We start from the raw sequence: 26,588 nt of genomic DNA, 5'->3' as shown, positions 1-26,588 counted from the left end.
TGCCAGTCAAGAATACTAGAGTGGGTTACCATTTCCTTCCTCAGGGGAGCTTCCTGACCCAGGGATTGAACCCATGTCCCCTGCATTGGCAAGCAGATTCTTTACCACTGAGCCACCAGGGAAGCCCCAAAGGAAAAGTATTGGCATTCATATCATTCTTTATTTTAAAACAGCATGTGTTATATCTAGTGCGCAGCCCTGTAAAGGAAAAGAGTACTCTTTTCAAGGTTGAGTAATCTTTGTAAAGCTAATTTCTTTGGCAGACCCCATCTGATGCCCCCCAACAGTGATGAGTCATTTCTGTAACAGCTCACCCCTTCACCCTCCTGTGTGTTGCTTCCTCTTCCTACTGAAGCTCCAGAAGGGTGATGGGTTTTTCCCTGAGTTACAGAGTTTGTCGTAACCAGTGCGAAGTCCACTCAGCAACAGCCCTGCTCTTTACCCCAGAAGTGGCACCACAGTGTTGCATTTTTTCTGCCTTGCTGCCAGCCTAAAGAGGCTGAGCCTCACAGATGTGGAACAGCCTTGGAAATCTGCCAATGTAAACGAACGGAAGCTTTCATCATTAGCCCACACTGCACCACTGACTCAGGTGTTGAACTGAATCCAGGTCTGATTCTACTTCCTCAGGCCTTTCACTAAATATAAAATGACTGCAATTGACTTTTTATGTACCAAGATGCTCCTTTCTCACTATGGACTGGCTATGTAGGGACGGATTCTTTTCATAGACCTGAGGTGTGTTACATTTTTGTTTCTCTCAGACGCGCCAAAGTTGCTTTCTTTGGCTGCCCTGGTGGCTCAGTGCTGAGGAGTCTGTCTGCCAATGCAGGAGACATGAGTTCAATCCCTGATCACGAAGGGTCCCACATGCTTCGGAGCTACTAAGCCTGTGCACCACAACTATTGAGCCTGTACTCTAGAGCCCAGGAGCCACAGCTGCTGAAAGCCCACTTGCCCTAGGGAAACCACCACAATCAGAAGCCCATTCACTGCAATTGGAGAGTAGTCCCTGCTCACCACAACTAGAGAAAAGCCTGTGCAGCAGTGAAGACCCAATACAGCCAAAAATAAATAAATAATAAATAATAAATAAATTTTTTTAAACAATTGTTTTCCTCAAAATAAAACTCAGTTTCTGGACCAAGTATCAGGAAAGCGATTTAACATCAGCATGCTTAGGACACTGAGGGTGGTAGTTTTCTACAGGAAGATGTTAATGTGTTAAATGTACTGTTTCAGGGGCAAAGTTAGATGATATTTTAGTTACTGATTCAGAGTCAGAATCCTATGAACTCTAGGATCACAAAACTGGGAATTCTTTGAACTGGCTAGTACCTCAGAGGCCACCTCATCTAGCCTCTCATTCAATGAAACAATTGTCTCCATTGTGACCATAAGGGATGGCCACCCAGTACCCACTGAAATACTTCAGGTGATGGAGACTTCCCTTCTTACAGGTGGGTCTGTTTCACTGCTGGAAACTTCTGGTCCTTAGAAAGTTCTTCCTTAACCTGAGATTCTCTGAGTGTTCTCAGACTTTCTTTTTAAAGGAGGTCTTTAATACCAACAATAATATTGTCAGAAAAGCAACTTGTACAGAAGGTAAATCACTAAACTTCTCACTTTAAAATGTTCAATGGGTGGTGAAATGGTAAAATCCCAAAAACTAGCTCCCAAACCAACCATGAGCTAATCATTCTACCACATTTGATCTCTCACATTTAGAGATGCTGAAAGCACACCTTCTGAGCACTTGAGTTATGGAATGTGTGTGTTCTAGGTTCTCAGACTAGAGAATCTTAGATTGGCTTAGTCTGAAGTTTTTTAAAGTTGTGTCAGAATTAACAGTAACATAATTTATGTTATAGACTAGAAATTTAATAGAAAATATTTTAAAATTGAGGTAAAAATGCCTAACTCTCTATATAGTTTTGACTGATTAGTCTCACTTTGTTCTTTGATGATATTTTGGTTTATTTTTGCTTATTACAGAAATTTTATTTTGATTTTAGACAAATTTATGTACAAATTAGAGTGATAGATAACAGAATTTATCTTTCTTTATATTTTTTTCACTCTCAAAAGATTCTAAGAGAACTTCCCTGGTGGTGCAGTGAATAAGAATCTGCCTGCTACTGCAGGGGACACGGGTTCAATCCCTGGTTCCAGAAGATCCCCTGGGGGAGGAAATGGCAACCCACTCCATTATTCTTGTCTGAAGAATCCCATGGACAGAGGAGCCTGGCAGGTTACAGTCCATAGTGTTGCAAAGAGTCAGACACAACTGAAGGGGTTTAGCACACATGTACCCCTCAAGAACAGTGTCAGATCATGCCTGTTTTTACCCCAGTCTTCCTGAGCCAATTTCTTTCACACAAAAGAAATGTTTTTATTTTACATGCTTTTAGCCATCGTGGCTCTCATATGAATCACCTCCAAGATTTTCACATCTCACTTTACTCAGATAACGCCTATCAAAACATGCATTCTTCTAAAAGCATGCCTAATGTTTTAATGGAAAAGTTAAAATGAAAATCAGGTGATGATATTAGGCTGAAGAGATGAACAACAGTGGCCCATAGGCGAGGTGTGAATGAACAAGGATAACAGAAATGATGGCAGGTTTAGGCTTTGAGACGGAGTGTTAATGGCTCACTTGCCTTGAGGTCCCTGGTGTGAAGTGGAAATGTCCCCATGTCAGTAATAGGGCAGAAGGTCTCATTTAATTAAACAAATTTTAGCCTTCAGAGCAAAAGCCTGAAAAGAAATCACTTCTCTTTGCTGATAGCTTCTTCCCCTTTGCCCTGACTTGGATTAATAACCAGTTTGATCTTTGCTATAACATTTACACTTATACACACAATTCTTGAAACTGATAGGAAAAGCAGGAAACTTCCTTCAACACATCCATACTGTGTGTTTAGCTAGCCATCTGAGGCTGTTTCCCAAGGCTGCAGGGAGGAGGAGTTGGTGGCGTCGACACCAACGACGGAAGGATGGAGGACTTTTTCTCTGTTCCCCAAAGCTATCACTCTATCACTAGGACCCAAATTGTCCTACAATATTGCAAGCATTGCTCAGAGACTTGAAAGAGCAGGGTGTGCATTTCACAGGCCTTTTTATTTTTCAAAATCAGTTCAAATATGAGATATGTACATAATTAGGAGGCTCGATTGTTTAAATGATCACTGAGGGTTAAAAGAATTTTGGGGCCTCCAAACCCCTGTAGGGTCACTAACTTACTGACTGTTGTGAGAGCAAATTTTCTCAGCTCTCCAATGCTTCCATTGTCAATGGAAGTAAGTCCAGAAGCGGCTTCTTTTCTGGGATGTAATTGGGATTAAACTTCCTAATTGGTGGCAGAATAAATGATAAATTACACGTGCCTTAGTGCTGGCCATTTCCTCTGTCTGCAAAGTCTTTCACCCCCACCACTTCCTATGGGTCAAGACCAAGCTCTTGACACTGCAGCTTCATTTCCCCAAGTGGAAGTTATCTAATTTCTCTCCTGAAATCTTACAGTACTTTGTCTCTACCTAACATTTAAGCTGTATGCCTTATTTCTCTAATAGAAAAAAAAACTTTGAGGTAAGGTCTGTTTCATGCAGCTTCATGCCTCTCCTAATGCTGGACTTTCCTGGTGGTCTAGTGGTTGAGAATTTGCCTACCAATGCAGGGGACACAGGTTCAATCCCTGGTTTGGGAAGATTCTACATGCCACAGGGCAGCTAAGCCTATGTGCCACAACTATTGAAGTCCACTCATCCTAGAGCCCGTGATCTGCAACAAGAGAAGCTACCACAATAAGAAGCCTGCAAATAGCAATGAAGACCCAGAGCAGCCAAAAATAAATAACCAAAAAGACTTTTTTAATTATTAAAAAAAAAAAAACAAACCTAGTGCTTTGCTTGGCATATAGTAGGTGCCTAGTAAATATGTACTGAATAAATGGTTGCTAAGTTGAAAATTCTTAATAATAAGAGTGAGAGATGAATAGTCCTGGGTTTCTTTTTTCTTTTTATATCTAGCCGATACATAGAGGGGAATTCAAAGATTTCCCTTAGGTGTCTTTAGAGACCAGGGCTGCTGGTGGTTGTCATATGAAAACTATAAGGAATTCAGTTATTTGAGGTCATGTAGACACTCTAGTATTCTTGCCTGGAGAATCCCATGGACAGAGGAGCCTGGTAGGCTACAGTTCACAGGGTCACAAAGAGTTGGACACAGCTGAAGCAAATGAGAATGCACGCATGCAGACAGCTTCCCATTCACCCTGAAAAACATAACTAATCCAAGGTATGTATAGCTTGGATATGTAAGATCTGGGGGCTTCCCTGATGGCTCAAGCAGTAAAGAATCTGCCTGCAATGCAGGAGATGCAGGAAATTCGGGTTTGATCCCTGGGTCGGGAAGTTACCCTGGAGAAGGAAATGACAACTCACTCCAGTATTCTTGCCTGGAAAATCCCATGGACAGAGGAGCTTGGCAGGCTATATAGCCCATTGGGATGCAAAAGTTGGACACAATAGCATGAATGCACTGCATTGTAAGATCTGGAAGATGCTCATAATCCCTCTAAAGTAGTAAGCAGAAAAATGACATTACATATGTTCTAATCTTTTGCACGATATCTTTTTACCTGTTCCTTCTTATTTTACTATTTGTCAGTCTTTTAGGTAAGACTAGCATTTTTACCCTAATTAGACAATGACACATCATGATGCACTAATTCGTTAACCTATGTTCACAAATCATTTAATTACCACTGCTGGCTTTGATATGCTGTTATTATTCAGATATGGGAGTAATGATTCGACAGCCAACAGGAAGAAACTCATTATTTTCTGGGAGATGTTGTAGTTATTTTCAGTGTTTTTAAAACACTTTAATCAAAACTTAAAAAAAAACACTTTAATCAAAATTTTTAAGAAATTTGACATTGTTCTTATAACTATAGTAAATAAACAGAGTATTCATTGCTACAATGTGGGCAATTATTCAGGGACCAAATAATAATAGTTCCTGAATTTCACAATGAATAGATTTCTCAAAAGAAAAAAAAAAAAAAGGATAAACTTTTCTTTTTTTTTTTCAATGCCAATTCACAATCTCCCATGAGGGGGTAATTTATAAAATGCAGCTTATAATATTGATTTGTGAAGCACTTTGTTGGCTGGGAATAAAAGCACCAGCCTCCTCCCTATTTGATGCTGCTGCATACTGTCCTCAAACATTTTTCATCTCTAGTCCTAATTCCATTTAGTAAACACCCCAGGTCACTCCCTCATCCTGGGACCTCTGGGTACTTTTGGGTTCTTTCCTTGGCTCCTTGATGAGTAGAGGAACCAGGCAGCTAGATGCAAGCTCCCATCAGGTTTTACAATGGCTTCTGCTGATAGTTTGTATCCAGGATCAATAATATCATTATGCATTTATGTGCAAACATCAAAATTACTCTGAACAATTACATTCCTATCTTCCCCGTACTCCCCCAATAATAACATATCCGAAGGAAGAGGGATGTCTATCTAATTATTAAGAGATATCTATGTGAGCCTTATAATAATATTATTGACTTCTTGTTGTTCAGTTGCCAAGTCATGTCCAACTCTTTGTGACCCAATGAATTGCAGGAGGCCAGGCTTCCCCATCCTTCAACATCTCCCAGAGTTTGCTCAAATTCATGTCCATTGAGTCGGTGATGCCATCCAAACAATCTTACCCTCTGAAACCCCCTTCTCCTCCTGCCCTCAATCTTTCCCAGCATCAGGGTCTTTTCCAATTGATTCATATGGTTGCCATTTATCACATAGCATATGGATGTTCAGATTGTTATTTATCTTTTAGATTCTTGTCATTTCTCTTCGAGGACACTGTGTATTTCTCCAGGGCTGAGACTGTGCCCTCTAGCTCTTGGAATCTCTGTATTACCCAGAAACACATGTGCATAGAGTAGTAGTAGACTTTCAAAGAGCTGTTTGTGGTTGGGGAGCAATAAAAGTGATGGCTTCCCAGATGGCGCTAGTGGTAAAGAATTTGTCTGCCAATGCAGGAGACGTGGGTTCGATCCCTGGGTTGAAAAGATACCCTAGAGAAGGAAATGGCAACCCACTCAAATATTCTTGCCCAGGAAATTCCATGGACAGAGAGAGGAGCCTGGTGGACTATAGTCCATGGGGTCTCAAAGAGTCAGACACGACTGAGTACACACACAAACATACATATAGTGAATAAGTAATCTTTTCTCTTATAACTCAAGGTATGGGTAAAATTGTTTCTATTTTCCTCTAGTGTCAAAACATTCTCTTCCTGTTTTCCAACTTGAGACTTTTAGGTGGCATCGCATGCTTCCTTGGAGTGAAAACTCACTTTTCAGCTACAGAAAAAGACAACAAGTGAACACTAATCCAAAGTGTAGATATGTAGACTTTCCCTATGTCTCTTCTGTTAGGATTAAAGAAAAGCTGATCCGGTGGTATTTTTGCATTTCTCTTTTATCTTCCATCAGACGGCAGGCAGCTTTGCCCATATTTAGGTTTCTGACAACTTGCATCTTCATTTCCCCAAGAAGACCCCATGAAATGATATTAACAGATGAGTTTGAAGAGAGACATCTAACTCCTGAAGATTTTGATGGGAAGGTTCTCTAACAACCTGTCTGTCATCAGTGGAATTAGGATAACTTTAATAATACCAGGAGGGTCATGGTGCTGTGATTTCACCTGACAAAGGCACAGAGACCAGGCTGTCCTACCCAGTACAAAACTGGGGCACCCTGGAGGTATGTGGAATGGCATGGCTGAATTCCATCACTAATAAGGTACTGGTAATTCAGGCAAGTCTAAAAATTTCCTCTGTGGGAATAACTGACTCCCTGGAACTGTTCTTGGAAACATCTTTAAATGATGCTTTTTTAAAAATTCATGAACTGCAGCTTACAATAAGGGGACACTATCTTTCCTGTTTTGGTCACCTTGGTGCTTTAGTCAGTAAGTCGGGTCTGACTCTGGTGACCCCATGGACTGCAGCCCACTGGGCTCCTGTGTCCATAGTATTTACCAAGCAGGAATACTAGAGAGGGTTGCCATTCCCTTTTCCAAGGGATCTTCCTGACCCAGGGATCGAACCAGGGTCTCCTGCATTGCAAGGCAGATTCTTTACTGACTGAGCCACCAGGGAAGTTTTGGTTACCTTACCTGAGCTTTTGAGGAGGAGGCTGATGCTCATGGCTCTTGAGATGGCATCATCAGAGGAACCCAATAACCTGATCTGGCCCCTCTAGTGAGTCCATTTCTTATCCATCAGCTCCTCATTCCAGGATTCTAATTTGAGGGTAAAAATGGTATCAAAACACATTTGACCAATCTCTTTCCTAGTAAGGGAATATTAAAACAACAGGTTTACCTGGCCCCTAAACACAATTAAAATTATTGCTTCAACTGATAAGATCTAGATTTCCTCTCTTTTTCAGTAAAACACAAATTCCTCAGTTGAAACCAACTAAGTGAATAGATACTATTAATAAATTTAAACAAAAAATTATTCTGTGTGTTATGAGGTAAGGAACAATTAGGATCCTTTATTTGTCTTATTTATTCATGTGGTGGGTCTTCGACATTCTCCTGATTATCTCTTTCAATGTTCTAAGCTGATTTGGGGCCCTTGCAGTTAGGTCTTATCTCTGAAATTGCTTATGTTTGGAAACTTTTCACAGATTAACTGAATTAGCTAGAGAATTTGCTTAATCTCTTGGTCTCAATTCAACTGAAAAATCTGCTTGCCACCAAAGAATTTTACTCTAAGCTACAAATTCCTCTGACACTGTCAACAGGAAAAGTTTCTTGTGGTTAGAGGGACTGAGATTCATTCCACTCTGAATACTTATAGAGGGGTGATGGTTAAAATGCATATTTCCAAGCCCCACCCTGGGTTTCTGAATCAGTGTCTTAGTTTGAATTCTGCCAAAAGCTGAACTTCAGACAAGGATTTGTACTGGTAGCGAGTCTGATGAAGGGAGACAGGGAAGGAAAATCAGTAAAAGGTATATTAATGAGAGAATTACCACAGGGGGCAAGTGGGACTCAACCCTAAGGGGACTTGAGAAGCTGCTAGGCACACACTTCAGAATTCTCCCACCTATAAACGAGGAAGCTGGAGATTTATCCACCAGTTCCTTCCTATTCCTCGTTGATCAAAGGTTGCTCTTGGCAACATTCACCTCCTGACACTTCTAGCCTGCCTTGCAGGTGCACACAGATGCTTCTGAGACTGAAAGCTGTCAGCGTGTATGGAACTGGTCACAGAAGCTGCTGATAAAAGAGAGGATTTCAGCATCTTCTACAATCTGACTCTCTGGACGGGGGGCTTGGAAATCTGTATTTTTAACTTCAGATGATTCTAATATTCATAAAATTCGAGAATGGCTACTCTAAAAGGTGCTTTGATCAGGTAACCCCCTTGCTCTACACTTTCAGAGAATCCAGTCTTTTAGTATTGGATGAAGAGTCCTCCAGAGCCCGGACTATTCTAACCTGTACAGTTACATTGTCTATTCCACATTTTCCTCCCTGAACTCTGGATCCAGCCATAAGATTGTTTGCAATGACCTGAAAACTAGGCCTTTTTACACTTTGGTGCTCATAATGTTTCAGCTGCAAGTAACAGAAAACTTGACCAACAGTGACTGAAACAAACAAGGATTTAATTTTTTTAACACAGCAGGAAGCCTGGAGATGGTCTGCTGCTGACACCGGCTCCACGACCTAGTAAAGTCAGTGCAGGAGTCTGATTCTTTTAGATTTGCCTTCGTGGTTCCAAGAGGCTGCTGCAGCTCCAGGTGTCATGTCTGTATTTGAGTCAGGAAAGCACAGCACCACTAAGCAAAAGCTTTCCCAGAAGAATGAATCAATTTCCCTTAATGTTTCATTGGTCAGAACTGTGCCATATGGCTACCCAAATTGGTGAGCAGATAAGTAAATATTGTTACCTTGAGTTCTATAGAGGAGGTGGAAAGGCAGATGAGGGTTGGAAAAATGGAAATGGGTTTAGCCTAGACCTTTCTCATCTTCTTTAACTATGTATGTGTATTAGTTGCTCATTAGTGTCTGATGCTATGTGACCCTATGAACTGTAGCCAGCCAGGCTCCTCTGTCCATGGAATTTTCCAGGCAAGAATACTGGAGTGGGTTGCCATTCCCTTCTCCAGGCCACCTTCTTGACCCAGGGATCAAACCCAAGTCTCCTGAATTGCAGGCAGACTCTTTACCAGCTGAACCACCAGGGAAGTCTCTTGTTTGCTGGGGGATGCCTATTTAACTTTTAAGACTCATTTTTTCCCCACTAATATTTTATTTTGAAAATTTTCAAATTCTCAGAAAAATTGAAAGCATTGTATAGTATATAACTACACATCCACTACCTAAATTCTACAACTGACATTTTGCAGTATTTGCATTTTTAAAATTAAAAGAAAAAAATTTTGGCCACACCTTGAGGCATATGACACCTTAGTTCCCCAACCAAGGATTGAACCCATACCCCTTGCATTGGGAGGCAGAGTTTTAACCACTGTACTGCCAGGGAAGTCCCTTGCTATGTTTTGTGAGCGCTTAGTCGCTCAGTCATATCCGACTCTTTGTGACCCCATGGCATGGAGCCCGCCAGGTTGCTCTGTCCATGGGATTTCCCAGGCAAGAATACTGGAGTGGGTTTTCATTTCCTTCTCCAGGGGACCTTCCCAACCCAAGGATCAAACTCATGTCTCCTTTGTCTCCTGCACTGGCAGGCAGATTCTTTACCATTGATGTTTGCTCTAACACATTGCTATTCATCTTATATTTTGGATGCAACTCAAAGTAAGTTGCATATATTAGTACGTGCTTGCTCAGTTACTTCAGTCATGTCGGACTCTTTGTAACTCCAGGGACTGGAGGCCACCGGGCTCCTTGATCTGTGGAATTCTCCAGGCAAGCATACTGAACTGGGTTGTCATGCCCTCCTTCAGGGGATCTTCCCTACCCAGGGATTGAACTCCTGTCTCCTGTGTCTCCTGCATTGCAGGTGGATTCTTTACTGCTGAGCCATCAGGGAAGCCCAGATATCAGCTCACCTCTCCCCAAAATTAATCATATATATCATTATCTAGAATTCAATATTTGCGTAGAGTTCTTTTTTCAGGTAAAATCTACAAGCAATGAAACCCACACATCTTGCGGACCACTCAGTGAGTTTTGACAAATACATATAACTGTATAACGCAACCCCTAGTCAAGGAAAGTACCACCCACCGCATTCAAAGGCAGTGTTTCTCATAGTAGATTAGTTTTGATTGTTGTAGAACTTCGTAGAAATGGACTCAAATAGTATGTACTCTTTGGTGCAAAACCTGAGATACTTTGAGATGCTTAAAAACTGACTCCTTTGAATATATTTTGTGCATGTGCAGACTTGAAGTAACAACTATAAAATTTTTTTAAACTTATTATTTATCCATTCATCTTTCCCTTGTGATATGTGATTCTTCAAGGGCAAGATCTTTTCTGTTCATCTTTGTATTCTTAGCACAGCTCCTGCAGATATTTAATAAATGTCTATTTAATGAGCTAATGAAAGGGTGGATTAAACTTACTGGATCATAGTAGCTTACTAAATTTTAGCTCATTTCCCTCCTTTTTGAATAGCTCTTATCCTATTTCATTAGTTAGCAATGTGGGCATCTGTTTTCCCCACTAGATATGCCCAACTCAGGTAGAGTTGTACCGTCATAGCTCTAGTGTTTACACAGTACTTGGCACATTATGTATGTTGTTTTGAAGTACTTGGCACACAACAGTACGTTGTGACTGTCTATTGTGTGTCTGGCCGCTTAATGATTCTCCTTTCTCATTAGCAAAAGGATCCGAGAGCCTTTGGTGAGAATGGGAAGGCAGGGTGATGCTTTGTTTTCTGTAGACCAGAGCTCCACAGTCTGTGGAGTTGTGCACACCCATGTGAAGCATATGTGCTATGTGAGCATATGCACAGCTGGGTTATGTGAAGCAGGCAGAGTGTGTCTTTGCCTAGCCTTGATCACGACCATCCATTTATTTGCAGGCTACAGACTCTGCGGTGACAATGCCTGCCAGGGTGTTAACTGATCGCTGAGATCGGGCAGGCATGGGCTCCCAGTGTGGTTTGTGTTTGAATTGGGGAATCTGGCTCTTTCCTACTCTGTGGGAGGGGCATGCCCTGCAGTGCTTCCAGGCAATTTGCATTGCTCCCCAATGCAGGTCCTATTCCTGGGTTGCCTGTTAAGAGAGGGTACCACCTCCCCCACCCCGCCCTTGCCTCTGACTGCTGGTGGCCCACTTGGTAGCGCTTCTTCATTCCATCTTCAGATTCTTCACTTCATGGAAAAAATAAACCCCAAAGTGCAATTTTTCCTCAGAAAAAGAGCTCTCACCAAAAGGAGATTATGCATTTTCAGCACCGTCTTGTGCTTTTCCTCCAGCCCACATGAGTGAGCGAAAGAAAGTTGTTCAGTCGTGTCTGACTCTTTGAGACCCCATGGACTATACAGTCCCTGGAATTCTCCAGGCTGGAATACTGGAGTGGGTAGCCTTTCCCTTCTCCAGGGGATCTTCCCAACCCAAGGATTGAACCCAGGTCTTCCACATTGCAGGCAGATTCTGTACTAGCTGAGCCACCAGGGAAACCCAAGAATACTGGAGTGGGTAGCCTATCCCTTCTCCAGCAGATCTTCCTGACCCAGGAATCAAACTGGGGTCTCCTGCATTGCAGGCGGATTCTTTACCAACAGAGCTACCAGGGAAGCCCACATAAATAAGGGTAAAAGTAGCTGTTTTCTTCAGAGTGACTGAAAGTGTTAGTCGCTCAGTCATGTCCAACTCTTTGCGACCTCCTGGACTATAGCCCTCCAGGCTCCTCTGTTCATGGAACTCTCCAGGCAAGAATACTGGAGTGGGTAGCCATTCCCTTCCCCAGGGGATCTTCACGGCCCCGGGATTGAACCTGGGTCTCCTGCATTGCAGGCAGATTCTTTATTGTCTGAGCCACCAGGGAAGCCCAAACAGCTAAGCTGTTTTCTTGGCTACTCCTTATTGAGTTGGTTTCTTCCTCCCCAAGCCCTACGCCTCCTTCTGTCCATCCTCTTTTTATTACTCTGTTTGGCGCCAAGGTCTAGATTAGACCAATGTAGCCTGATCTTTTTTTTTTCCCTCCAAAGAATTATAAGCTATATTGGAAACAGAGGGTTCCATAAAAGTAGAATGTTATGAGTGATTCACACTGTGACATGTAGAATTACCACCTAAATTATCAGGCAGTGTGGCCTGATCTTGTCTTATACCAGCCAGGATATATTAGCATATTGACAGAACCTGGGTCCTGCCTAAGAAAATGACCCTGCAGCCTGTGGTAAAGACCTGAGCATCAGACCCGAGTCCCAGCCCGGACTTTGTTTTTTTCTGCTTTTATCTGGCTGTTCCAGGACTTCGTTGCAGCACATGGGATCTTTAGTTTCAGTGTGTGGAAGCTAGTTCTCAGACCAGGGATCAAAGCGGGACCCCCTGCACCGGGAGTGCAGAGTCTTAGTCACTGGACCACTAGGGAAGTCCCTCAGCCCTAACTTTGCTGTTGACTCTCTGTGTTACTTTGGGGTAAGTCACTTCCATGCTCAGGGCCTCAGTTTTCCCATTTAGGCTAAGCCCTAGATTCCATCTAAAAATCACTGCCAGGTCTTAAATTGCATGAACTATTCAAGAGTCAGGTTCAATTTGAGATGTCAAATTTAGGTTCCACATGGAAAAGACCTCAGCTGGCAGATCAATAAGGTGTCCCAAGAAGTCATTTTTCACCTGGGAGTCTTTCATTCATCATTATCTTCCCTAATCATCTCGTCTCTGGGGCTGGCCCTGGGCCAACAGACCTGTCCAGCTGCACAGCTCTTGTTCTTCTGGTTGGTCAGCAAACACTAGAGGAGGCAAACCCAGCTCCGTTTGTCCTGGCACAGAGCAGGACGGAAATATTAATCAACACGGAAGTAGCTACTGGCAGGAGATGAGAAGGCTTTGTCCAGGTTCACTGAGTGAGGAGAGCGGCTGTGGGTGGACTGAGGTGGTGTGTTAGGGAAGGTACAGCGTGTGAAGCCATTCGGTTGAGGGCAGCCGCCACAGTATGCTCTGTGCAGGGACACCGTGACTGGAACACCTTGTCTGTACTAATGAAGCATGGAGCACCATGTGTTTCGTGTTAATGCAGAAGGCTAACTAATGGATTAACTTGGACAGCTTGTCTTCTCCCAGTGAACCCAGTGGTGACTCTAAATGGAGGCCAGCCTGTTAGCCAGCTTTGGGAGGGGAAGCCAACAAGGACAGAAACACAGAGGTCTCACTCATACAGCTTACGAGAATAAGCTTCCTGGAAAGCTTACTGCCTTTCCCCGATCTATAGCTCAGACACAGAGCTGCTCACCTGTCACACGCCATCCGTCTGTCTCCAGACGTTGGTTCTTAATTAGAGAAGATATTTTGGACACATGTCACGCACCCCATTTCTGATAACAGCAGATCTTCTCCCCTATCTACAGCTTAAAGCGACTTCATAAGGAATATTTCAAAAGCTAGAGTGCAAGGGGAAAGTGGCTTTCAATGAGAAATGCAGTATAAGAAAGAATCGAAAGAGGAAGTCAAGCATTAATCTTTATCTGAGCATCTCAACCATTTCTTTACTGCATGTTGTTATTAAGCATGAATGTACTTAGTGGCTTATGGAAACCTGATAGATCAACATTTAGGTGATTAAAAAGGGGTAAATCCAGGGGCATTTATGTGTTCTACAAAAGGACTCTTCACTTTACTCAAGATTGCCTTCAGGAGTTCTTTAAAAAAAAAAAAAAAGCAGCTTCTCTGAGCACTTAAAATGCGATCTGGTTTACACACCTCAGTTGATTCTATTCTAGCGTAACCTAACTTTAAACCTTCTTCCTAGAGACAGGAGAGAATATATTCTCTCTTTTCTCTCTCGCTTTTCCTTTCCCTCTCTGTACCCATCTGCACCCCTTCTTTCCCTTCTCCCCCTTTCCAAGGAGCCACACCCTCACCTGGGTCTGGGTTTACTACAGAGACCTACAATCCCAGGAATGGAAGGGCTAGGAGATATAATCCATTACCAGATCTGACAAATGAAAAATGGGGGTCCTCGAGAGATGAAATGACTTATTTGAGATTATCAAACAAGTTAGTACTACTTCTACTTCACAACATGATCTCCTTGTCAAAGTCCCTCACTTTATACCTGTCCATCCTAAACTGTCCCCAAACCCTCAGAGTTGTTATGGAATTGCCCCTGGTGAAAAAGCAAAACCCTAGACCAGAGTCTTACTACATAACAGTGATCATTCATTTTTAACTTGATGAGAACTAGTTTACCAGCTCCTTTCCCAGTACAACAGCTCTCTAAAAGCAGTTTGAGGATGCTAAGTGGTAGAGGCTGGGAGCCAATGTCCTCAGGACAGAGGACATGAAGTCAACCTGGAAAATCAAACTGGAGTGGGAAGGGACTTCCCTGGTGGTCCAGTGGGTAAGAATCCACCTCCCAATGCAGGGAACTCAGGTTCAATCCCTAGTCAGGGAACTAAGATCCCACATGCCACTGCTCTACTGAGCCCACCTGGTACAACAAAGATCTCTCGTGCTGCAATTAAGACCTGAAGCAGCCAAACAAATAAATATTTTAAAGAAGCTGGAGTGGGAAGCCTGAGAGCAGCTTGAATGCTAGAAGAGAGGGTAGCAGAAGAGGAAGGTGAGAGAAACTGCAAAGCAGAATTCACTTTGCTTATCCCGTATTTTCAAATTCAAAGTAAAAACTGGCTTTCATTATTTTAATGATACATTTTTTATTACATGTGCCTTAGAGCCTAAGTGTGCTTGAAAACCAACTCTGAAATTATTGTCTAGTTCATGGTCTCCATATCCTCATCTCCCACTCTCTTCAACCCATCACAATCTGGCTGCTGACTCCCAGTCCTAAGTTCACATTGACCTCCGTGTTCCTAAACCCAACAGATATATTTTTCAATTCTTATATTACTTAACTTCTCAGCACCACTTGACTCATCAGTTCCCTCATTCTTAAAAATCTCTGTTTAACTACCATTAAACCAGGCCTTTTGTGTTCCTCCTAACTTTCAGGCAACTCTTTCTTTCCTTTATAGACACCTTTTTCTCTCTGGCCTTTAAATGTTGGAATAACCTAAGGCTCTTTCCAAGACCCTCCTTTTTCTCACTTCATAGTCTCTGTCTTAGTTATCTTGTCTCGTCCACATCTATGGCTCTAATTATCACCTACATGAGAGTTACTCACAAATTTGTATCCCTAGCCCAGATCTCTATGTTCCACATCCATAAATCAACTCTTCTTGGCCCTGGTGTTTGATGTCTTAGGATCTCAAACTTAACACATGTCAAATCACACTCGTGATCTCCATCCCACAAATTGGACTTCTTATATTATTCTCCATGGTACAGCCATGGACTCATTTGCACAAACCTGAAATGTTGGGGTCACTTTTGACTTCTTCATGTTGTTGTTCAGTTGCTAAGTCATGCCTGACTGCAGCATGTCAGGCTTCCCTGTCCTATACTCTCTCACTGAGTTTGCTCAGATTCATGTCCATTTAGTCCGTGATGCTATTTAACCATTCATCCTCTGCTGCTCCCTTCTTTTGCCTTCATTTTTTCCCAGAATCAGGGTCTTTTTCACTGAGTGAGCTCTTAGCATCAGGTGGCTAAATTATTGGAGCTTCAGCTTCAGCATCAGTCCTTCCAGTGAATATTCAGGGTTTATTTCCTTTAGGATTGACTGATTTGATCTCCTTGCAGTCTCAAGAGTCTTCTCCAGCACTGCAATTTGAAGGCATAAATTCTTTGGCACTTAGCCTTCTTTATGGTCCTACTCTGACATCCATATATGACTCCTGGAAAAACCATAGCTTTGACTATATAGACTTTTGTTGGCAAAGTGATAGCTCTGCTTTTTAAAATGCTGTCTAGGTTTGTCATAGCTTTCCTTCCAAGGAGCAAGCGTCTTTTAATTTCAAGCCTGCAGTCATCGTTTGCAGTGATTTTGGAGCCCAAGAAAATAAGGTCTGTTACTGTTTCTACATTTTCCCCTTCTATTTGCCATGAAGTGATAGGACAAGATGCCACAATCTTAGTTTTCTGAATTTTGAGTTTTAAGCCAGCCTTTTTACGCTCCTCTTTCATCCTTATTAAGAGGCTCTTTAGTTCCTTTTTCCTTTCTACCATTAGTGTGGTATCATCTGCCTATCTGAGGTTGTCGGTATTTCTCCCGGCAGTCTTGATTCCAGTTTGTGCTTCATCCAGCCCAGCATTTCGCATGATGTGCTCTGCATAGAAGTTAAATAAGCAGAGTGACAATATACAGCCTTGACATACTCCTTTCCCAATTTTGAACCAGTCTATTGTTCCATGTCTGTTTCTAACCATTGCTTCTTGATCTGCATACATTTTCTCAGGAGGAGGTCAGGTGGTCTGGTATTCCCATCTCTTTAAGAATTTTCCACATTTTGTTGTGATCCACACAGTCAAAGGGTTTAGCATCGTCAATGAAGCAGTAGTAGATGTCTTTCAAGAATTCCTTGGCTTTCTCTATGATCCATGTTGGCAATTTGATCTCTGTTTCCTCTGCCTTTTCTAAATCCAGGTTGTACATTTGGAAGTTCTCAGTTTACAGCTTCATACTAATCTTCATATTCAATCTACCATTTAGTTCCAAAGTTTCCCTACTAAAAATCTCTCAAATACATCTTCTGTCTAAGTTCAATTCACAGTCCACCTTTCTTCACTTGGACTTCTGCAATACTCATCTGACTATTCAACTCACATCCATCTTGGCCTTCTTCATTGTGTTCTCTACATAATATCTGGAATATTCTTTACAAACCACAGACCAAATTGTGCCCCCCCATCCTCATACTTGAAGATCTTTTATGCTTCTCATAGAGTCAATAAAAGTTTCAAACCTGTCACATAGAAGCAGCCTTTTCAGCTTTGTGGCGAGTTGTATTCTTCCATGCTCTGACATCCCATCACATTGACCTCCAGTGGTCATGCTGAGTTCTTTTCCATCACAGGGCATTTTCACATGCTCCTCTCTCTTCCTCCAAGATCAGTCTCTTCACTTTCCATTCACTTATCTTCTGTATCCTGAGATCATTTTACTTTCCCAAGAAAGCTGTGCTGGGTCTGAAAAGGCCAAATCCCCATATTTGAGGTTCCCAGAGTAGTATATTCTTCTCCTTATAAAAACTTGGCATGTTTTTTTAAAACCTCACATTTTTTTTTTAATGAGGTTTTTTTTTTTTTTTCTACAGTAGTTGTAGTGTGCAGACTTAGTCGTCCCGCAGCATGTAGGATTTTCCTGGACCAGGGATTGAACCCACATCCCCTGCATTGGAAGAGGGATTCTTAACCACCAGACCACCAGGGAAGTATCAACCTTCCATGTTTTTAAAACACATGGCTTGTACAATGTTTTGATGGACTATGTGGATGAAAGGACTATTACATTCAGTTCAAATTTTACATTGGTTGTTATGATTATTTGATTGTCTACTCACTGACTAGACTATAAACATTAAGGGGTGGGATTGCACCTGTTTTTTCTTGTCATCATTGTCATCACCCCTGGCACTTAGTGTAGTGCCTGCCTCATAATAGACATACCATAAATACTTGAATATCTTATTCACTGTACCTTGGTCTTCTTGCCTGGACAGGGGAATGTTATCATGAACCCAATCTGGATCATAGGGTTTCAGGCAGAATCAAATATTATAAGTGAAAATGCTTTGACAAACTAAGATGCTAATCCAAATTTTAATGTGAATTATTGACATCAGTGAAGGAAATGGGTCACCCACATTTATCATGGGAAGAATACATTAAAACCATTTTACCCCATCACCTAAATGAGGTAAAAATGGCCTATCACATAGCGAAAGTTTGAGGACTTTTAGCCTCAAAACTGAAACAGACAATTACATGCTTCAAATTTGGGCATTTCAGATAGCAGATGTGATGGACAGTTTCTCAGCTGATATAATCTACAAGACAGGAAACAGCTAGCTGGGTCTTAAGATTGTTCACTTGATGACATAGATGTTCACTGGGAGTACAGAGCTTAAGTACGTAAATTCTGTAGATCAATTGTAACTCGAGATTATATTCATTCTCCTGTCATTCTATAAGTAAATGTGACCTGCAAGGTTTTATCTCTCCAACTGTATACTCACTTCAACTCTCTCTATGCTTCCATGTTCTTAACTATAAAGTGGGGATACTAAAACCTACATTGCCTATCTCAGGGGCATTGGAAAGGCTAAAATAGTTGTAAGTAGTTGTAAATCATACAACTCAGTGTTTGTTGCTCAATCGTATCTTACTCTTTGCGACCTCATGGACTGTAGCCCACTAGGCTCTTCTGTCCCTGGAATTCTCCAGGCAAGAATACTGGAATAAGTAGCCATTCTTTTCTCCAGGGGATCTCCCCAACCCAGGGGTTGAATCCAGGTATCCTGTATTACAGGCAAATTCTTTACCATTTGAGCCACCACGGAAGCCCTCAATACATGTGCAATTCCTTCTTGTTAATAGTAATAGTTGATATGATTAACATCCTACATGAAAGTCAAACCTATAAATAGCCACAATGATTAATTAGTTTATGATGTGCATGGCCAGATACCTGCAATGGAATAAGACACATTTCTCAGAAGATTCGGGGGGGGGGGGGACAATTAGAAATCCATAATGTTTCTAAATTTAGCATTTTGTTTTCCCCAAATGGCTCTCTTCTCTCTCTCCAAAGAATTCTGCTATTCTTATAAGAGGAGTGGATTTTTTCTTGATCAAAAATAAATACAATAACTTGATAAAGGCAATGCAAGACTACAAACATAATGGTTGAATGCTCTGAGCATCATTTCAGCTGGTGATTCTGAGTGAGGCTCTAGCACTTTAGCTACACATTCCATTAAAACACTGAGCAAATCATGTGTTTTAACCACACATGCCAGATTTGGGGGAACTGGGCTCTCTTTAATTATGAAACAGTTTGCACATTTGCTGGGTGCATGTGAGGTGCTATTTTATAAACACACAATTATCAGGAAAAGATTTTAAAAAATAACACAGAGAGAGATGAATCTGGAGCACAAGAGGAGAAGAAACAATTGTTTGAAGAGAAAGGCCTAGAAACCCTTTTGGCTAAATGCTGGTGGTTCAGAGTTTTGCACCTGTCAATGTCTCTTATGTGCTTCAGTATAAGATATTTCTTCAGGCTTATGGACGGCTCTGAAATTGCAAAATATGCATGGAAGCACAATCATGGAAATGTAATCTTGTCTTCCCCTAGACATGCAGGGACTATGAGCTATACTGGGGTTCCATGTGCCAGATTGATGAAGAAACCTGAGCTGTTGGTGAGAAAAGAGACTGTGTAGGGCCAGAGTGCAGGGAGAGTATGAGAAGCTCACATTTTTAAGAAATTTGAACAATTGCTAATAAATATACTGTGTTCAAGGATGAAAGATAATAATGAAGACAGGCAGCTGATCCAAACTCCCCAGGCAGCAGAACAGAGAGGGAAGGCCACATCCTTCATTAAAAGCCAACCAGGGTGTTTAAGGTTAGGCGTCAGGAAGAACTTACTGATGGCAAAGACTTGTTCAGCTCTGAAGACATCAGCACCACAGCTTGAGGAATTTTAAACCACGGAATAGAATAACACTAAGCCAGTGTACTTGGGGGCTTCCCAGGTGGTGCTAGTGGTAAAGAATCCACCTGCCAATGCAGGAGACTTAAGAACCACAGGTTTGATCCCTGAGTTGGGAAGATACCCTGGAAGAGGGCATGACAACCTACTCCAGTATTCTTGCCTAGAGAATCCTATGGACAGAAAAACCTGGAGGGCTACTGTCCATAGTGTCACAAAGAAAATTGGAGACAACTAAAGTCAACTTAGCACCCATGCACACAGTGTATTTGGAGACTGGGAGATAAAAAGGAGTTCAGGTGGTTACCTCTGCTTGGAGAATTTGGATGAACTGGTGTCAGGGTATCTGGGTTTGAAACCAGATCTACCACTGATGAGCTGTGTGCTGCGTGCTAAGTTGCTTCAGTTGCTTGTTGGCTTATAGACAGCCATCTTCTCTGTTTTTACATGGTCCCTTTATGTGTGTCTTTGTCCTAATCTCTTTTGGTTATAAGGACACCAGGGCCCATCCTAATGGCTTTGTTTTCATGTAAATATCTCTTTAAAGACCCTTTGAAGGTATTGGGGGCTTAGGACTTCAACACACGAATCCGGGGGGTGGGGGGCAGATACGATTCGGCCCCTAATAGCGTACCTATGTAAAAATTTATCAAGTTATAATCTCAAGATGTCTGCAATTTGTTGTATCTATGTTATACTTTAAAACAAAAATATTTAAATATTGACAGCAGTGGGACTTCTCTGGTGGTCCAGTGGTTAAGACTGTGCTTCCGCTGCAAGGGGCACAGGTTTGATCCCTGGTTGGGAAACTAACATCCTGTATGCCCTGGCAGCCAAAAAAAAAGAAAAGAAAACTTGACATCAATAACAGTAGAAGATCAACTTCCTTTGCTTGACCTCAAACCCCATTTTCTCTCATCATTGTCTTAGACAAAACTTCCCATCCTTCTCGCTTCCCTAATTCTCTCCGTGCACTCACTCGTCACTGTTCTTGTCCTTGTTTCTGTGCCTCTATTCATTCCTTTCTTCCTCCCTATAGCTATTAAAATCCATCTTTCAGGGCTCAGCTCAAATTCCATCTCCTGCAAGCACATATTTATTCACACATGCTTTTCTTTCCCCCATTCATTTCATAAGCGTCTGTGGAATGCGTTTGACAGCCCAGTGTTCTGAGGATGGACAATGAGAGCCGTGGCCCCGGCCCTCAAGGAGCCTGCTGTTTGTGGGACAAAAGGAATAACCAGCCAGCAGGTCAGTGGGCGGGGCGGCGAGGGGGGCAGTTGGCGCACAGAGTATCTTAGTCTGCTTAGGTTGTCATAAAAAAATACCAGAGACAAGGTGACTTTAACAACAGACATTTAGTTCTCCTAGTTCTGGAGGCTGGGAAGTCCAAGGTCAAGGTGTTGGCAGATTTGCTTCCTAGTGAGAGCCTGAGTCTTTGGTTTCTGGTAAGAGTCTGCTTCCTGGCTTGCAGACAGCTGCCTTCTTGCTGTGTCCTCACATGGCAGAGAGAGCGCTCTGGTGGCTCTTCCTTTTCATTTTCGCATTTATTTGGGCTGCTCTGGCTCTTTGTTGTTGCATGGGCTTTCTCTAGGGGCGAGCAGGGTTACTCTCTAGTTGTGCACGGGCTTCTTTGTGCAGTGGTTTTTCTTGTTGAGGCTCGCCGGCTCTAGGGCGCTGGCTCAGTAGTTGTGGCACATGGGCTCAGTTGCCTCGCAGCCTGTGGAATCTTCCTGGACCAGGGATTCAACCTGTGTCCCCTGCACTGGTAGGCAGAGTCTTAACCACTGGACCACCAAGGACGCCCTCTTCCTTTTCTTGTAAAGGCACTGATCCCTTCATAGGCGGGCCCTACCCTGGTGACCTCATTTAGACCTAATTACCTCCCAAGGATCCCACCTCCAAATACCGTCACACTGGGGGTAGGGTGGTGGTTAGAGCTTCAACACATCAATTTTGGGAGGATACAAACATCTAGTCCATAGCTCAGGGCATAATGGGAATATAGAGGAGGGGCATCTATCTAAAATCTGAAGAACATTTCTTGGTGGCATGTTGTCAGTGACCACAAGGATGAAAAACAATTAGCTGGATGAAGGGATGGGGAAGAGAGGATGAATTATTCAGGAGTCTTTGAGATGAATGAAGGCATGGCCGACTAGGAAATTGCAGGCAGACCAGTGTTCCTGGGGCACAAGGGTATGAGAAGGGGTGTTGTGGAAAGAGGATGCTGAGGCTGAAGAGGAACCTCAGGAACAGCTCAGGGGACTTTGGACTTCATTCTGCAGGCAGTGGTGGATCACTAAAGGACAAGTTGGTCAACGTTGCTGTATAGAAATTTCTCTCTGGCAACAGGGAGGAGGATGAATTAGGGGTGTCCCGCAGGAAAATTTTCCTAAACTCTTTGCATCCTGATTTAGAATTCAATGCAGTTTTTGCTTCCTGGACCCTACATTTCTCTCTTTCACCTGATGATAAGCTTATTCAGAGCAGGGACCCTGTTTTTCCAAGCACACAGCTGAAGTTCTCCGCAAAAGTGCCAGAGGGATTCTCTTCTGATCTTTCTCTTTCATTGCTGTGGTCAGATGTCACTATAACACTTTTCTTAAGGAGTGTTCTTTCCACAGGATTATTGTACTTATTTTATTGCACTTTCTTGGGCATGTCCAGAAAATGGTCTGATGTCAAATGCAAAGGTCACAGAGCTGTGGGCAGTGGCAGTGAGATGGAAGGCAGGGCTTCTCAGGCCTGAATGTGCACATGGACACTGGAGGAGCGCTCTTGTTAAAACGCAGGTTCTGATTCAGCAGGTCGAGATGGGGCCTGAGATTCTGCTTTTCTTACAAGCTCTTTGGTGATGCCATGTGGTAAATCCCCAGGGCATACCTTGAAAGACAAGCATATGGGAGGAAAAACTACAGGCTAAGAATATGATGATCTGGGTTTGAGTTTTGCTCTGTCAGTAAGTGGATTATGAGAGACCGAGTCATCGATCTTCCCTGGGCTTCAAACATCAGCTTTAAATAAGGAGTTTGTCTGGTTTGATCTCTGAGGCTCTTTCTAGTTCTTAAAAATCAACCTGTGATTTGGTAAGTTACATTTGGCAAAAAAAAAAAAAAAAAAAAGCAAAACAAAACATTTTGAGAATCTTGAAGAAAAGAGGTATCTGAATGTAGTCCATCATAGTTATTAATGTTATTGAGAGAGGGACCATGGCTTGGGTTCCAGTGGATTAAAAAAATAATAATCCTTTAATCCTCCTAGCATAGTCACTCACTACTTGGCTGGGCACAATGTAGATTATTGCTTTGAATGCACTGGGCTAAAACAAAAATCTCAAGTGGGGATCCTGATGCATTTATACTCCACTTTCAGCCATGCTGTCCAGGATGCATGTTTAAATAACTTTTCAACCTCAAAACAAGCCTCCACTCATTTTAAAATAAATTTTCAAGGAGTTAGATGCAAAGCCCAAATTCACCACGGTAGCCAGGAAAGAACAGGTGCAACTGAGTATGGATTTTTGAATTTAAAATACCTCTAACTTGGGATTTGGTTGATGTGATCCCTGAAGGTCTCAGAACTGCTACTGTACTGGGGTGAAAAGGGTGGATGATGAAGAAGAATGTAAACCCATTTGTTACCAAGAGCTATTCACAACAGCTCTTTGGAGCCATCACGCTGGAGGCCAATGAAGAGGTTAACCATTTCTTTCTTTTTTTTCTTTTTTCCAATACCTACTATTCACAGCAGTGGCAGGGAAATCACAGAACAGCATCACAAGAAGATAAAGGTAATACTTGCACTCAAATGCAATCCTCCCCTTCAGAATTAACAAGCTGCCAAGCCAAAGAGCAGCCAAGGAACCTCCTTAGGACTGGTTGGTTTCACTTAATTCTGGCAAGACTGATTGAGGGAAGGTAAGAAAATGCAACCTGAGGGGCAGAAGTGCCAGGTGTGGGACTGTGCACACGTGCACTGTGAAGGGGCAGGCAGAAGTGGGGGAAGAACAGGACAGAAGGCTGTGAGAGGGTTGGCTCCAAAAATGTACCAGCCAGCCTCAAAACATTACTCAGCTCAGAAACAAACACCCTCAATTCAAATCCAGATTTTAAAATGTTGGTCTTTTTTAAGGGTAAATGTGAGAGAGTCTATACACCCATATAGGGTCTGGGCCCCTTAGAGCTGTGGACCATCATTATACCTCCCCGAATCTCAGTATCTTCATTCACAAAACCACTGGCCATTCAGGGAGCAAACTGAATATACTGCCTGGTGCATGAGTGTCTAGAGCATATCCATCCATTCATTTTTCATTTGTTTCTCCTCAGTCAGCAAAGCAGAAGCACTGGCCACTTGCCAGTCTCCAGAAAGCTTTGCTCTTTGTCTGCCTTTATAGACACTCTGCACACTAAGTCACAGGAATATTAGATGGAATAAAACTGCAGACAGTTGCCCTGAGGAAGGAATTCTATTGGGGGCGTGGTTCTACTTGCCAGTTCAGGTAGACACCTCACCCACCCTGCTTAGTCTTAACAGGCTCAGAAGGGGGTGTTTTGTTGTGATCCCCATGAACTAAAGAGAGGCCCGAGCATGCAAAGCTCAGTACCCTCTTCCCAGTGCCACTACTTCAAAGATATCAAAGTAGCTAAGGGCAGGCACAGGTTCGGACCCCGCCTCACCACTTGCTGTCTACATGAACTCACACAACCATAGCGTAGCCAAAATCTATGCAACAGGCTCTACTACATGTCAACTCTATGTTGGATGCTGGTGATACACTGGAAAAAAAACCCAGAGTTTCTGCTCTCACAAAGCTTATGGTCAAGTGGGAAACTGCTTAACTGCTCTGGCCTCAGTTTTCTCATTTGCAAAATGGAGATGATAATAATATCTAGCTCATAGGTTTGCTGTAAGAGATAAATAAGGTGACAGCTAAGGACCCAAGAACACTGTCTCTCACACAGTAGATACTACGATTTGACATGATTGAACAAAGGGAGAAGGGAGTGGCAGAGCATGAGATGGTTAGATAGCATCATGGACTCAATATGCATAAACCTGAGGAAACTCTGGAAGATAGTGAAGGACAGAGGACCCTGGCATGCTCTAGTCCACAGGGCTGCAAAGAGTCAGACAGGACTTAGCAACTGAACAACAGCAACATAATAACTTTGGCTACTTAGTACAGCTCTGAACACAGGTTTGAGTTTGTTTTCCTGGCACTAGAGGAACACAGACCAGTATCTAACAATTAGACCTGTTTTATTAAAAAAAAAACAAAAAACACCAAAACCTATATACGTAAATATGTTCTGATGTGATTAAAGAAATGTGGGAAAAATGGCAAACTCAACATGGTGCCATTGAAACATTAGATGGACTAAAGGGAAAGGAAAAGGGAGAGGTTATTAAATGCCTTTGAATTGTTTGATTTGCTTAAACGATGCATTACTTTTTGAGTAAAAAAAAAATCAGGAGAGGTTTAAAAGGCAAACAAATTTTAATGTAAAAACATGCTAACCCATGCCATCATGGGAACTGATCAGTCTACTGGATGAGATTTTTCTCCTAGGAATGTGGACTGGAGAAGGAAATGGCAACCCACTCAAGTATTCTCACCTGGAAAATCCCATGGACAGAAGAGCCTGGCAGAGTCCAGTCCATGGGGTCACAAAGAGTTGGACATGACTGAGAGACTAACGCTAACGCTAGGAATGTGGACAAGTTTACCAAAAGCAGCACGTCCTTAATGATCCTCTTCATACCCTGGCCTTGGCCATAGGTAGGCCCTCTGAACCCAGTGTAAAGGGCTAATCTCGCTGTTAGGCTATTTCTTTCTGCAATCTTCTGCCAGGCCAGGGCTAGCTGAGTGAACACTAATCATTATCATCTCTGACAATCTGCAAAAATTAAAGAAAAAAACTGAAAAATTTCATGTGCAAGTTATATAGTGTATGTTAATGTTAAAGCCACGATGAAACCACAGATCACTGTAGCATACTGCTGTTCATCAGAGGCAATTATTAGTAATGCCAGTTTCCATAGTACTTATTTGTGCCCATAAAAATGCAGTACAAACTGACCTGCCTGGTCTTCTGAACTCCAGATTGCTCCTTGGCCTGAATATCTTAATCTGTCCCAGTCCCCAGACCAAACAAGACAAGTGACAAAGAGTTGTTTGCTCCTCTTGGTAGAATAACAGGGTGTCCCAGAACGGTTTTCCTTGTGGGCGGCCAGCTGTGAGCAGGCTGCCAGAGCTCTTGCCCCGAGGGGAAGGCTGAGGTCACAGTTTGGAGCAGGGCTCAGGTGGTGGGCCAGGATCCCACAGGAGCACCTGGAAGACCTTCTGAGTGCTCCAGAGGGATCATAACTGGGAGGGGAAATGCCCACAGAGTCAGAGGTCTGACAATTATGTGGGTGGGGATTTGGCACTAGATACATTTGGGATTATCTGCTAAAGTACCTCAAATTGGTAAACCTGGAAAGCATTTGGGTTTACAATAAGAAATGTGGGTCTTTCCCCCTTTTTTAAGTAGTTCGTAACAATTATTAAGTTCTGGAGCAGAAGTGGGAACTGTACCTTTTAGACCTAATATTTCCACTTTGCCCACCCAGGAGTGGGGTTCCTATACTTGAGGGTCTTCTAGAGATTTTTGTTCTCCCCTCTTTGCCCTTCAGTCATAGATCAGACAGTTCAGTTCAATTCAGTCACTCAGTCGTGTCCAACTCTTTGAGACCCCATGGACTGCAGCACACCAGGCCTCCCTGTCCATCACCAACTCCTGGAG

General features: G+C 42.6%; 1 long non-coding RNA gene across 1 annotated transcript; it reads left to right on the top strand.

The window, feature by feature from the left end:
• Nucleotides 1–1,433: 1,433 nt before the first annotated feature.
• LOC145532604 (uncharacterized) lies at nucleotides 1,434–26,588 on the top strand. Its single transcript, XR_014073422.1, has 3 exons — nucleotides 1,434–1,605; nucleotides 20,935–21,048; nucleotides 23,548–26,588. It is a non-coding gene; the product is annotated as an uncharacterized LOC145532604 (long non-coding RNA).

Source organism: Giraffa tippelskirchi, chromosome 13 (genome assembly GCF_054371585.1).
Source record: "Giraffa tippelskirchi isolate mGirTip1 chromosome 13, T2T-mGirTip1v1.2.pri, whole genome shotgun sequence".
Taxonomy (NCBI): domain Eukaryota; kingdom Metazoa; phylum Chordata; class Mammalia; order Artiodactyla; family Giraffidae; genus Giraffa; species Giraffa tippelskirchi.
Note: the sequence above shows the minus strand (reverse complement) of the source record. Positions and strands in the feature narration are given on the sequence as shown.